Source organism: Telopea speciosissima, chromosome 5 (genome assembly GCF_018873765.1).
Source record: "Telopea speciosissima isolate NSW1024214 ecotype Mountain lineage chromosome 5, Tspe_v1, whole genome shotgun sequence".
In the NCBI taxonomy this organism is placed as follows: domain Eukaryota; kingdom Viridiplantae; phylum Streptophyta; class Magnoliopsida; order Proteales; family Proteaceae; genus Telopea; species Telopea speciosissima.
Genome location: NC_057920.1, coordinates 62,966,648 through 62,981,689, shown reverse-complemented (window position 1 = coordinate 62,981,689; position 15,042 = coordinate 62,966,648).

Sequence of the window (15,042 nt, the reverse complement as noted above, 5' to 3'; positions counted from 1 at the left end):
CAAGTTATTAATAAAGTTTGGGGAAAATGTTCTCTACACTGGGGGTGCTGGATGTACCCAAACACATGGGGTGTGGACCAAATGACTGGGCCCATACTAAACAGATCTTAAGAGAGGCATTAACCAGAAGTAGGGTCGGGAGGTATTGGGACTATCTATCCATCCACGGAGCAGCTAGCGGGAGACCGACCTATTGGACCTGGTAAAAAGGCAAATGAAAGGACCTGCCCCTTGAGTGATCAAAATGATTGCCCCATCCTCCCCCATGTGTTTGGGCGCAGCTTGCACCCCCCTGCACTCCTAAGCAGAAAACATCACCCCTAAAGTTTAAACTCATTAGTAGAGAAAGGTGTTAGAATAAAAAAATTCTGAATTTCAACCAAATAAGCAATAATAGCTAGTTAAGAAGTGAGAAGGAGAGGGGGCTCTCGAGAAAGTAACTTCGCGGTTAATCTCCTTCATTTTCCTACTATTTTTTTTTTTCCATTACATGGCCACTGGTGGCCCACGAAGCATCAATCACTCCTATATTCCCTGTTGAGAGTGGGAATGACAAATGGAGTAAATCAGCATGTTCATGGGACAGCCTATTCCCATGAGGCAAAATACGAGAAGGTAAAGACTTGATTCCCTTCTTTGGACCAGAGGTGATAGATGGGAAGAAGGTCGCTCGCTGCAATGTGGTGGACTTGGCGGAGGAAAAGGATCGGTGGGAACCTGCTCTCGTTGGATATGTCTTTGGCCCCAGACCATCATTTGCTACCATGAAATGTTATGTCTGAGAGAGGTGAGCACACACGGGTGAAGTAGAGATGTTTGGACTTGAAAGCAGAATTTTCATCTTCGACTTCCAGGCTGTTGATTTGAGTCGACAAATCCTTGACAAATGACATTGGACCTTGGGTGCTCAGCCGCTGATCCTATGGCCATGGTCATCAGATATTTCGTTAAGCAAGAAGGAGGAGACTCAACTGCCTTTGTGGGTTCGGCTATATGGCCTCAACCTCCCCTTCTAGGGGAACCGAACTCTAGTTAGAATTGCCAGTGTGTTGGGTAAGCCTATATGTGCAGACTGAAGAACTTTCCAAAGGGAGCGGTTATGATTTGCTCCTTTTTGTGTGTTAATCAAGGCAGAGGATGAACTCCCTTCGACCATTCCTATCGTTTTGGACGATGGATCTGTAATGGAACAGAAGGTGGTGTATGACTAAACTCCACCCACTTGAAATACTTGTAAAGCGTTCAGTCATGGTGAACAATCTTATCCTGTTGTTGCTGCTGAGCAGACACAAATCCATTGGACAGTGCCATGATGTAGTGATGGAAGAGGGTCAATGGCAGGAGCCGAGTAGACGCTGTGCCAAAGGGAAACGACCATTGCCGGCAGAGTTCGATGCTACACCAACACCTAGAATTGTAGCTCCAGCCGGCAATCACATCCCTTCGAGTTCACAATGTACCACAACTGCCAACGAAGGTGGTCGCTCCATGTCCTTGGCACATGATGACGTGACTCGAGTACACTCAGAGAGCTCCAACCAAATAGCGTCGATCGTGGGATTTGGTAATGGACAGATTGAGAATATGCATGCACCATCTATTAACCATCCCACCCATGAAGTTGTTATCCAAACTGGGTTGACCCCACCTACCAACATTGCCATACCAGTAACCGTAATCACGAATAGTGGCAATGGAGCATCAAATTTGGCACGTGCTGGTCGAAATGGAGGCCTGAGGAGTGATGGCCATCCAGCTATTGAGACTTCGGGTCGTGCCATGGCTTAGTCTATTGATGATAATGCTGGTCGCCATGGATCCTCCTCATGCGCGGCCAAAAAGGGGAATCATTTTGTAATTTTGTAGGACACCATTACTACATCATTGACAGAAAGAAACAGGAGTCTCAGATGTCGGAGCATCCCAGTGCATAGCTCCAATTCTACCACCTGTCAATGATTAAGTTAGGTGTCTGGAATACTAGGGGAATTAACGAACCTGGTGATGATATCCATGAGCTGAGCGAGTGCTTTCGAAATTGTATCTTTACACACCATGTGTTAGAAATATCCAACAATCCTAGCTTTCCTTGGCTAGAAATATCCAACAATCCTAGCTTTCAGACTTGTAGCCAAGGGCTTTATAAGTTATAAGGATATTGTTAGAAATCTGTAACAAAAAGGAGAGGTCAGAAAGATGGCCTGAGTCGAACGAAATCGTTCTGTCCTTAAGATAGTATTTGCACTCTCCTAATCCTGCAAAGGGTTGCAGCAAACCTGCCTCCCAAGATAAATCAGGCGGATTGTTACTAGTTGCAGAGATAGTAACACTGTGAAGCTATCAGAGATTTTTTTTTTGACATCTGGACTGAGAAAATTCGTGGCCCATTTATAGGCCCACAAGGCCTGTTCGGATGGGTCACACCCATTGGCTCATATGGCTTGACCTGACAGGTCATGACTATAAGTGCGCCATCAAAGAGCCACATTGTGCCTCACGCATGCGTATGCACACGCGTACGCTCTTGGACGGTTACCGTCCTCGCTCGCAAGTGCACCGTACAATCTCTTCTAGCATTACATGTGATAATAATAACTACTAACTACTAACACATATAACCCCAATGAGCTTTCCTTTCATAACCGATGTGGGATTAAAAGTCCACATCAATATTTTGAAAAATTCCAACAATTTCCCCCAATTTTTTTAAAATAATTGAGCCTCAGTCAATAAACTCTCTGTACTTCTAAATCATACTTACATAAAGGTGTCTTTCGACTTGGACCTTTATGTTGTCAAAATACATTAGTACTTGTCAAAAACGAAATAACCGTAGCCTTAAACTTAGAATTTTATAGCGACAAATGTAATATACTAGACATATGACTTACTTGAACATAGTTTCAATAACACCCGCACATTTATGGCATTGTGCTTTCATCTTAGGTTTTCATAAGTGCCTTAGAGACAAGCTTTGAATCTCGTAAAAGCGGCCCCACTTCCTGCACTTATATAGGTGAATCTAATAAAATGCAATTGTATGACTTGCATTTCCTATAAGGCATAGACTCATTGAAGGATTGATCCTACCCTCTGTCGGTTTCTCCATACAAACATTCACTACCTTGAGATGTCAAGAGATCTTATCTCTACTAGTTAAATGCATAACCGGTTATTACTACAAGTGTTTTTCCATTGAACTAGTTAACTAGATGTTGGTCTAGTGTCTAGTTGGTTTCCACTTGCAGGTTACCTCTCATTTAAAAGCTTTAAACCCATCTCCCTGGAAGTCTTCCATACCACATCCCTACCCAGGCCTTTTGTAAAGGGATCAGTCAAATTTTTCTTTGACTTTACATAACTAATAGTCACAACTCCTTTGATGAGTTGTTCTCTTACATAGCTATGTCTTAAACTGATATGCCTTAACTTTTCATTGTAGACTTTATTATAAGCCCTTGATAATGTTGCTTCATTATCACAAGATATTGATATAGTAGGCATTGGCTTAGGCCACAGAAGAATCTCTGTTAAGAGGTTCCTAAGCCATTCTGCTTCCTTTACTGCCATTGCTAAAGCGATAAATTCAGACTCTATAGTGGAGTGTGAAACTACAGCCTGTTTCTTGGATCCCCAAGAAATTGATCCTCCACCCAAGATAAATATCCAATCACTTGTGGACTTTGATTCATCGGATCCTGTAATCCAATTAGCATCTGTGTATCCTTCTAGTACTGCGGGAAAATCCTTATAACTTAATGCATAATTCATTGTGCCCTTTAAGTACTTAAGTACTCTAGAAACTGCATTCCAATGAATTTGTCCAGGGTTATGAGTAAACCTACTCAAAACACCAACTGCAAAAGCTATATCAGGACGAGTGCACTGCATGGCATACATTAAGCTGCCAATGATACTAGCGTATTCCAATTGAGATATACAATTCCCTTCATTAGAAGTTAATCTAATAGAATAATCGTATGGGGTAGCAACTGGTTTACAGTCGTCATGATTGAATTTCTTCAATATTTTCTTTATGTAATGAGACTGTGTTAAAGAAATACAATCAGAGGATCTAATAATTTTGATTTCTAAAATTTCATTTGCTTCACCCATATCTTTCATATCAAAACACGAAGATAGGAAAGCCTTTGTCTCCAAAACAGTGCTTGTATTAGTACCAAAGATTAATATATCATCAACATATAAACATATTATAACACCATGTCTATTCTTGAATTTAGAATAAACACATTTATCAGATTCATTTATTCTAAATCCATTTGCTACAACCTTTTAGTCAAATTTATCATGCCATTGCTTAGGAGCTTGTTTTAGACTAGATAAAGATTTGACTAGTTTACAAACCTTACTTTCCTGGCCTTTCAAAACAAACCTTTCAGGTTGTTCCATGTAAACTTCTTCTTCTAAATCTCCATTTAGAAAAGCAGTTTTAATATCCATTTGGTGTATAACAAGTTTATTAATCGATGCTAAGGCAATTAACAATCTAATTGTACTAATTTTAGCAACAGGAGCATATGTATCGAAATAATCAATACCTTCTTTTTACTTAAAGCCCTTGGCTACAAGCCTAGCTTTAAACTTATCAATGGTTCCATCAGCTTTAAGCTTTCGCTTAAAAATTCACTTACAACCAATAGGTTTAAATCCAAGAGGTAAATCTATTAAAACTCATGTTTTATTACCCATGAGATAATCCATTTCATCATTTATAGCTTCTTGCCAAAAAACAAAATCTTGAGAATTCATGGCTTCTCGAAAAGTCAATGGATCATGTTCAACATTATACACACAAGAATATGTAACTTCATTTATGTTTCCTTCTACCAAGAATTGATAGAAATCTGAACCAAAGGATTTTTTCACTCTAACTTTTTTACTTCTTCTAAGTTCAACACTCTCATTATTCTCAGAATTTGATTGAACAATATCTTGATCCTCTTTGTTTATATTTTCATTCTTCCGTTTCCTAGAGAATGAATCCTCAAAGAACTCAGCATCTCTAGATTCTAAAATTGTATTTTGACTAACGGTCTCTGTAGATTTCATTGTTAGAAATCTATAGGCCTTGCTATGTTGGGCATAGCCAATGAAAATACATTTAATTACCTTTTCACCTAATTTAGGTCTTTTAGGATCAGTTAATCTTACCAATGTTCTACATCCCCATACTTTGAACTATACAAGAAAAGGTTTTCTCTTCATCCAATATTCATAGGGAGTGATATTAGTCTTTTTATGGGGTATACGATTAAGTATATGACAAGCAATCATTAATGCTTCCCCCCATAAATTCTTTGGTAAGTCAGAAGTAAGTAAAAGTGTATTCATTATTTCTGTTAGAGTCCTATTTTTCCTTTCTGCTACTCCATTCTGTTGAGGATTATAGGGTGCCATTGTTTGATGGATAATTTCATAAACTTCACAAAAATCAATGAGTGGAGAAGTATTCCCTTCCCCTATCAGTTCGTAAGATTAAAATCTTACGATCCAATTGGTTTTTCACTTCGACTTTGTAGATTTTGAATTTCTCCAAAGCCCCATCTTTAGTCCTTAACAGATATACATATTTGTATTTTGAACAATCATTTATAAATGTGATGAAATATCTTTTACCACCTCTAGTTAAAATACATTCTAACTCACACAAATCAGAATGTACTAATTCTAAGAGTTATGTATTCCTTTCTCCTTTCTTAAAAGATTTTCTAGCAATTTTAGACTTGATGCATACAGAACATTTGTCATAACTAGAAGATGTGCATTCTGGTAATAAACCTAATTTAACCATATTTCTCATGCACTTATAATTAACATGCCCAAGTCTAGAATGCCATGTATCAAAAGTAGAAACAATGTAAGCAGAAGATGAATTTTTATTAATCATATTAAATTTATACATCCCGTTTGATGAATATCCTTTTCCAACATAAACTCCCCCTTTGGACACTATGATGTTCTCTGACTCAAACAGGATTTTAAATCCACATTTGTCAAGCAAGCTTATAGACATTAAGTTCTTCCTAATATCAGGAACATGAAGTACATCATTCAAAGTAAGCTTTTTTTCAGATGTGAGATTCAGAACCACTGTGTCTTTACCTGTGACCTTAGCAGTTGAAGAATTTCCCATAAAAAGATCTTGTCCATCTGTTATAGGTTCATAAACTTTGAACAAATTTTTGCTCTTGGCAACATGTTTGGTTGCACCGGAATCGATCCACCATTCCTCATCATCACCCACTGCATATACCTCAGATATCATAGCAACCCAGTCATCATTGTCAACCATGTTGGCTTGGTCCTTTGTTGCTTCTCCTTGATATAAACTCTGCACTGTTTCTTGAAATGATCGGCTTTTCTGCATTTCCAGCAAGCCGCTTTGGGGTTAATAAATGTACCCTTCTTCTTCTCAGAAACAGTGCATTTTCCATCATACTTTCTCTTCTTGCCCTTAGAAGATGCATTTTCTATGACATGAGCCTTTGGAGATTTTTCTTCCAATTCAAGTTTATCCAGTTTGTGAGAATTCTCTTCGACTTTAATATACGTAATCAACTCTTGCATAGTCATTGCATCCTTCTTCTGTTTCAACTCTTTCCGACAATCTTTCTAAGCAAAAGGTAACTTTGAAATAATAGATGACACTTGGAAAGATTCGTCAAGAGAATGGCCCTCAGAGATGATTTGATTCATGAGACCTTGCAACTCATAGGTTTGTGAAATAATAGACTTATCTCCTACCATCCTGTAATCAAACAACTTACTTATAAGAAACTTCTTGTTGCCAGCATCCTCAATCTTGTACTTTTTGTCGAGATCCTCCCACAGTTCTCTCGACGTGCTGTCTACAAATTTGGGCTCATACACATCATAAAGTGTGTTTGATAACCCATTGAGGATGTAGCCCTTGCACATGAAATCGTCTTTCTCCCACTTCTGGCGCTACTGTTTCTGCACCGGTGTCTCTCCACTTGAAGCTTCTGCAGTGGTGTCTGTCGGTGTAGGTGCTACTGGCTTCTTTTCTTTCAGGACATGAGCAAGTTTTAAAGCAGTGAGGAAGAAATACATCTTCCCTTTCCAACGTTTGAAAAATGACCCATCAAACTTCTCAAGTTTGCTTATCTCGTTCCCAGGTATCTTCATGATTGCAGTCTCCTCCATTGAACAAATACTCTCTTAAGATTGTTAGAAATATCCAACAATCCTAGCTTTCCTTGGCTAGAAATATCCAACAATCCTAGCTTTCAGGCTTGTAGCCAAGGGCTTTATAAGTTATAAGGATATTGTTAGAAATCTGTAACAAAATGGAGAGGACAGAAAGATGGCCTGAGTCGAACGAAATCGTTCTGTCCTTAAGACAGTATTTGCACCCTCCTGATCCTGCAAAGGGTTGCAGCAAACCTGCCTCCCAAGATAAATCAGGCAGACTGTTACTGGTTGCAGAGACAGTAACACTGTGAAGCTATCAGAGATTTTTTTTTTAACATCTGGATTGAGAAAATTCGTGGCCCATTTATAGGCCCACAAGGCCTGTTCGGATGGGTCACACCCATTGGCTCATATGGCTTGACCTGACAGGTCATGACTATAAGTGCACCATCAAAACACCACATTGCACCTCATGCACGCGCACGCAAGCACGCGTATGCGCTCGAACGGTTACCGTCCTCGCTCACAAGTGCACCGTACAATCTCTTCTAGCATTACATGTGATAATAATAACTACTAACTACTAACACATATAAATCCAATGAGTTTTCCTTTCATAACCGATATGGGACTAAAAGTCCACATCAATATTTTGAAAAATTCCAACACCATGTTAGAGAGGTCAATTTCTGTATTGATTGGTTGGATTTCTTCAATCCTGCTAGAAAATTATTTTGTATATAGATAGTCTCCTGGAGGCTCTTTCTATTCTAATACAAGATGAGGCTAATGAAAAGAAATATTTTCTATTTTTTCTTATTAATATAATCTCTTCATATTTTCAAAAAATAATAATAATAATAGCTAGTCAAAAATAGGGATACCAAAAACAGGCTAGTCAAGAAAAGTAGATTTTCAAAGATTTTCTCTCTCTCATCTTTGTAAGATATATTTTTGGAAAGAATCTTTTTAAGATATATCCATAGGTGTGGTGGGTGGAGGTGGCTCCATTCCCTCACGAGGTAGATAATGGCTTTGATTGAGATACGAGACTTTACATATGTGTAATCATACAATATATATAGTGGTACTCCCTCACTCCAGTGGGGCCAATCCACGTTTGAAGTCTTTTACTTAATGATATAATACTAGGTGGCAAGAGATCATTGATCTAGTTGTGTGGTCCTTATATCAGTGGGACTGCAATAAAGGCATGTGTAGAAGCATCAACATGGATGAGATTATTGAATTCAAAAGATAGGATAGTAATTTTGTACACTCTTGTGATCAGGCAGCGTTCTTTTCTCCTACATTAATACTAATCGATTTATGGAAATGGTAACGCCCGCCAAAATACACTGATGGTTTTGCCGCCTTCTACTTAATTCTAAGTAGTGTTATTTTATTATAATGGGGAAAAAAATTCTAAGTAGACATGCGTATAGCATAAGGTCCAAATCAACTGCCCAATCTGTGGAAATGGCAACATGGACCACGTGGTTAGGTCCACCCAAATGTGCCATTAGCTTTGCCGCCTCCTACTTAATTTATGAAAGTCTCAAGAATTATTATAATGACCAAACCCCAGCCTTGGCAGATAAAATCAACAAACCAGGGTGACTACTAGTTGTTTTTAAGGGATAGATTTTGGTTATGAGCATTTTGACCAAATCGAAAAAGAGGCCGGTCTAGCTAGGACTTGACCAACTCAACCATTTGATTCAATTTGTTGTCAAAACCATGGTTAATTATAGGGGTGCAAGTTTGGTCTTATCGGCCTAAACCCGTCCTGACCTGCTTTAAGTTCGAACAGGGCTTGGGTTGAGATATTTAGTCCTGAGGGCGGGTCAAGGCTAGAAATTTTTAGCCCTAAATCAGGGTCGGGTCGGACCAGGGTTGAGGTCTCAGGCTAAGCTTGGCCTGGCCCAGCCCGACCCGACCCGACCCTATTTTAAGTTATACTATAAAATATATATTGATATAATATATATATATATATATTATAAACTTTAAACATCACCCACATTTTGTTATATAATATATTATATATGAAGATAATAAGTGATATAATACATTTTATTATAGTGTTATTTTACGTAAAATTGATAAATTCTTCCCCGGCCTATTTCAGCCCATGTATTTCCTTCCCCCTCTCCATGATCAGGCTAGCCAGGGTCAATCCAACCCAATCCTGAAGACTGGTCAGGGTTGGATTTTTCTGGCCCTGAGTCAGGATCGGGCAGGGCCTGGACCTAGCTAAGGGGACTTAGGATTGGACTAAGGTTCTATAAAACCCGACTCTGTTGCCCTAGTTAATTACACAAATGAGATTAGTTCTTCAGACAACTTTCTTGGTCTCTCAAATTGTGAATGTATTAAAATGCACAAGAAGTTTTTTCTAGTCAAGTAAGCGTAGAAAGTATCTCTAAACCAAAACAAGTATTTATCACATGGTAGATTAGACACATGTCAAGTTTTGATCAAAAGTGAGTTAGTCAATACCAAAATAAGTGTTTGATAATTGTTTATAAAGACAACTATACTGGATGTCTCAAAATGTAAGCGAATAAGCAAATACGGAGCCCATATATGCTGAATCTCAGTTTGAATTTTGACATATGGCATTCTAGATTATTTCTTCATAAAGAGAAAATCTTAATGTAACTTTACTTTTTTGACAGGTAATCTTTCTCGTCACTATAGCTAGTGAAGCAGTTAACTTCACTATGACATTTTTACCCTCACATATGTTTTCGTTGATTTGGAATGATATTGATGAAGCTTGATCTCAGTCCAGAAAGTGCAATGGGGATTTTTGGAGGGTCATTTTGACATCGAAACACGTCCAAATGGCCTAAAAAGTGCATATATCAGGACCAGAGGCAGTGAGTCCTGTAGAGTTCGTCTAGACCTTCAAAATGGTATGTATTCAATATATGTTCAGTTCTGGTCCAACCCAGTCCGAGTGGTCTTTTTTGGGTGTCTAGGGGCATTTTTGTACTGTTCTAGGTTAGGGCTTCCTATATAGTGTTCTTATCTCATCGAGAGGATGATGTGAAATTTGAGGATTTTGTAATATTTCTTCAGAGAAGTAGTGAAACCATTCCTATTGCTCGACCATGGATGTAGCCTACCTACTTGGGGGTGAACCACGTAAAATCTCTGTACTGTGTGTTTGTGCCTTTGATTTTTCTCTTCTATTTTTGTTTTCTTTTGCAAACCCTCATTTCTGGATGTTGTTTCTCTAACAAAAGATTCACTACACCAGATCTCTTTCCCCCTTCCTCTTACCCTCCCACATCTCTTTCTTCCCCACTTCCTCTTTCACGGTCACCTACACCTCTCTTTCCCCCTTCCTCTTATCCCTCCCACATTGTCTCTTTCTTCCCCCACTCCAAGCAACACCCCCTTTCACGGTCACCTACACCCATGCCTTGCCTCACCCTTCTCCCGTCTCCGCCCTCCCCCTCTGCCATGATGCTCGATTTTCCTCCTTATTTGTTTCGAAAGTTGCAGTCTGGGGGACAATAAATCTGGGTGAATTTGAGAAGGATCACATGATAAGTAGATCTTACAATGTCAACATGTAAACCGGAGCTTCGATCCAATCGATCTTGAACTTCCCCTCCAAATTAGATTTCAAGATCACAATGATCCAAACTAGATAAAGGGTCAACGACGATCGAATCTTATGCTTCAGAAACTAACGAGGCATGGATAAGGAGAGCTGCCACCATTGAAGCATTGTCGTTCATTTGTGCTTAAGTTTCCAGAACGACATACCCTTTGGCTTGTACCATCACCCACTGTTCATTTGTGTGTGAAATCTCTAAAATCTCTAGTATGGTAAGTTGAAGCTGTTGTTTTTTCAGAGAGAAACTAAATAAAATGGAGCTAGTGGAAGAAGTAGACAGGCAAACATTTGTTTTTTCGGAATGAGATTTGATGAATTTGTTGATGACCAAGGGAGGGATTTGTTACAATAGACTTATTTAAAGTGAATTAACAAGACTACCCTTTCACTCTAACTCAAACAAAATATAACTTGTAAGGGCAAATTGAAAATAATGAAGCGAATTGTTTCTCTTCATAGTGATGAATAGAAGGACCCTACCTTTTTTGTTCTTTTAATAACAAATTTTCTCTTTTTAACAGGCTCTGTTTGTTTCAATGTAAAATTTTCGCTTGAAAAAAAATCAACATAGTAAAATTTTACATGTTGAAAGTGTTCTAATGTTTCTTTTTTTATTGGAAAAAGCATTGAAAATTTTTTCAACATATAAAATTTTGCATTTACGAAGTAAAATTTACCAAGGAAAATTTTTCAGGTAAAATTTTCACTTCAAAAAAATTGGCTTGTAAAATTTTACATGTTAAAAAGTGTTCCAATGTTTGTTTTTTGATTGGAAAAAAGCATTGAAAATTTTTTCAACACATAAAATTTTACATTTACAAAGTAAAATTTACCAAAAAAAAGTTTCCAAGTAAAATTTTACACCGAAAAAATGGAGCAAAGAGAAGGTAAATTTCATTATTCCACATGGAAAATGAACTTTAAAAAATAACATAATGATAAGCTACTTTCAAATTATTTTGAAAATCCATTATATAAAACTTAGAAAACAAGATCGTTGTTTGATCCTCAACTAATGAAACGGCACATTGGGAGCTACGTAGCCATTTCATAATCCCTTGTGAATGGGCATAACAAAACGCAACTCGACAACATTCTTTTTCCTTAAACTTAAATAACTTTTCGAAATAAAACAAGAGAGGACAATTGAATGAAGATTAAACTTCCCATTTCACAACCTTAGTGGGAAGATTAATTATTTACCAGATACCAACCACACCGTGCAGGTTGCTACTTGTTACCAAACGCGCTTTTTTCAGTGTTTAAATCAATCATTGATGTTGTATTCTTGTGGCCTTGGTTTATCCAAATTGCAGGGTTGGAAGGAAACGAATGAGGAGGAATTAAAATTGACACGAAACCCAATCGCACGCAAACAAATCACCTTCACTGAATCCACCCCCTTTTTGTTTTTTTTTTATGTTTTTTAGGTATAGAATCCCCGTGAACCACATAACGGTCTTGTGTGGGGCCCAAGTCTCAAGAGAAGACGTCTCTGGAAAAGGATCGAGCAAGTACACGTGGCGGCTGCAATGATTTCTGTAAACGAATTTACACACGTGTAAAAATATTATGAATGACGGGGAAGCCGTCTTCCCCACATCCCTTTTGACCGGCACCTTCTACGGGAAAGACCGGAAGGCCAAGAGGACGGGGAGCAATTTCTATGGTAACCCTATCTTTTACTGACATTACTTCTGTGGCCCTCGATTACCTCAAATTTATCGAACCCATCCTCGTAAATTTATCTCTTCTAATTTACTGCTCCCTTTCAATTCCTCTAATTTCAAATTTAGCTTGTCTCTAGGGAGCCCAGCACACCCAAGGTGCTGCCAGCTGTTGGGTTGTGCTACACACATCCCTAGGCATGCACCGAGATGTGTGTGGCATAGCTCAACCATTGGATGCTCCCTGGCAACACCCTAGGCGCTTACAATCCTGATCCTCCAATTCCTCATATGGGGCAAAAATGACTTCCCTACCCCCTGCCCGAAAACATTGTCCAAGGTAGGATCCACTCCACCCTATTAGAGGAATTGGAGGGGATGGAGGGGCCCGCAAATTGGAGGTGATAATTATTCAGAGTGGGAGAGGGAGAGGGAGAGGGGGTTTGGTGTTTGCTTAAGGGTCCATTTTCTGATCCAACCGATTGGTCAGATAGAACAAAGCTGAACCTTTTATCTAATGTTTTTTTTTTTGGGTAGAACCTTTTATGAGTTTTATCTAAATGTAACAATTAAAAAGGCTTAACTTAAAGTTGTGGTTTAGTCAAGTCTAGTGCACCTAGGTAAAGAAGGTTTATTGGATTTAATCAACTTTGATTTTGATTTTTAGAAATCGGTAGAAACTTAAATAAATCAAAACAACCGAAAACTAAAACGAAAATAGAAACAAACAGATAAAAAAAAAGAAGAAGGGGAAACATATTAAAAATAAGAAAACAATTATAAATTAATTTTCACTATTTTTAATATGTATGTATAAGGAAAATTTGTAAATAAAAGGTATGAAAATCGATTACACATCAATAAAAAGCCATTAAGATAAATTGATAGAAAAATAGAATTAGGGTGCTATATTGATTTAAAATAAAACTTAAAACCAATAAAAATTTTCAACCATGGCTATTAATTATTAGAGGGTCAATCATGGTTTTCTTTATTGTATATATATTTTTTTTCCAAATTGGACGAGGGAGAACAAAGAATTGGCATGGGTTAAAAAAGGAAGGAAAAAAAAATGCTGATTTGATCACTTTACAATTGGATTCAGGGGAATTCTTTTTTGGTGTGTGTGCAAGGCCCTCATTGGAACCAGAGAGCGCGACTCAGCATGACTATCTGGACTTAGACTACTCCCATTAGGTGGAGGCCTGCCACTGAGCTAGAAGCTCATCCCCGGATTCATGGTATTCAAGCACACAATAATTAACCATTTTAATTGCACTTAAGTTGGATAAACCTTTAAGTATGACATGTGATTTTTATGTTATCTATTTCTATAAAAGTCACACAAACTTTGACAACTAACAATCCCCTCATAATTGGTGGGAGTTTTATTACCCAAAAAAAATTTGGAGGGAGTTTGAATTCTAAGTATTATAGAAAACTTGAGAGCTAATCTAATCCACCTATAGAGAACTCTATAAGACAATTTATGTCTACTTTATTTTAATTATTAAAAAAACAAGTTAAGTCCTTATTAGAAAATTTTCAGAATAAAAAATAAGATAAGATAAATGAAGCTAACAAAGCAATAATAAGATAAGTAAATGAAGTCTTAATACTACGCGACTTATGGAAATGGCAATATGGTTAGGCCCACGGCCCACCTAAATACACGGATGGCTTGCTTTCTTGTACTTTATATAGTCTCAAGATTTATTTGAAGTCTAATGTTATAATATATATGGACAAGAGATCTCTACTTGATCGCATGGTCTCTACATAAGCGGTCAATGGGAGAGCACGCTTGGGTATTTACCTAAACGTTGAAAGTGTCATTTCACGATGCCTGTGAGAGGGCGTAGAAAACACCACCAAGTAGAGATGTTTTTATTAATATTAAGAAGGCATCCATGTAACATATAAGGTCCAAATCAACTACGCGATTTATGGAAATTCTAACGTGATTAGGTCTACCCAAATGTGCTAATGATGGCTACGCTTTTTCCACTTTATCTAAGTCTCCCCCTTGTGGTGGGGGCAAAAGGTTTCATTTTTCAAAGATTAATGTTCTCATTAGGGGAAAAGTAGAGATCCATTAAGGGCTCAGCGATAGTGATTTTGCATTTTGTGCTTGCTAGATTCTTCAATTAGATGGGAATCGATTCAGATTAAAGTGTTAATGTGGTTAACTTGGGCCCAGCCTCATCTCCTGGCCCAGCAAGTTTCGTAAGGCACTAAAAGTGTTACCATAATGTGTGAAAAATATGAAAAACAGGCCCACCACACAACACTCATGTGGACCAATATTGGGAAAACCTAACCACCTCATTAATATATAGAGGTAACAAGTTAATCGTCAATGGACCAATTCATAGGTTTTAAAAGCGAACCGAACCAAAGGTCGAACAAAAGACCCAAACCACCCACTTTTTCATCCGGCTCCCACTCTGGGTCACCCCTATTCAAAAACCAAGAAAAAATTAGGGTGGTTTTTGAAAATTGTCTAGTTTATTTGAGAATCACCCAATAAAGTTAATTGGTTTTTATGATCATGTCTGGTTGTGT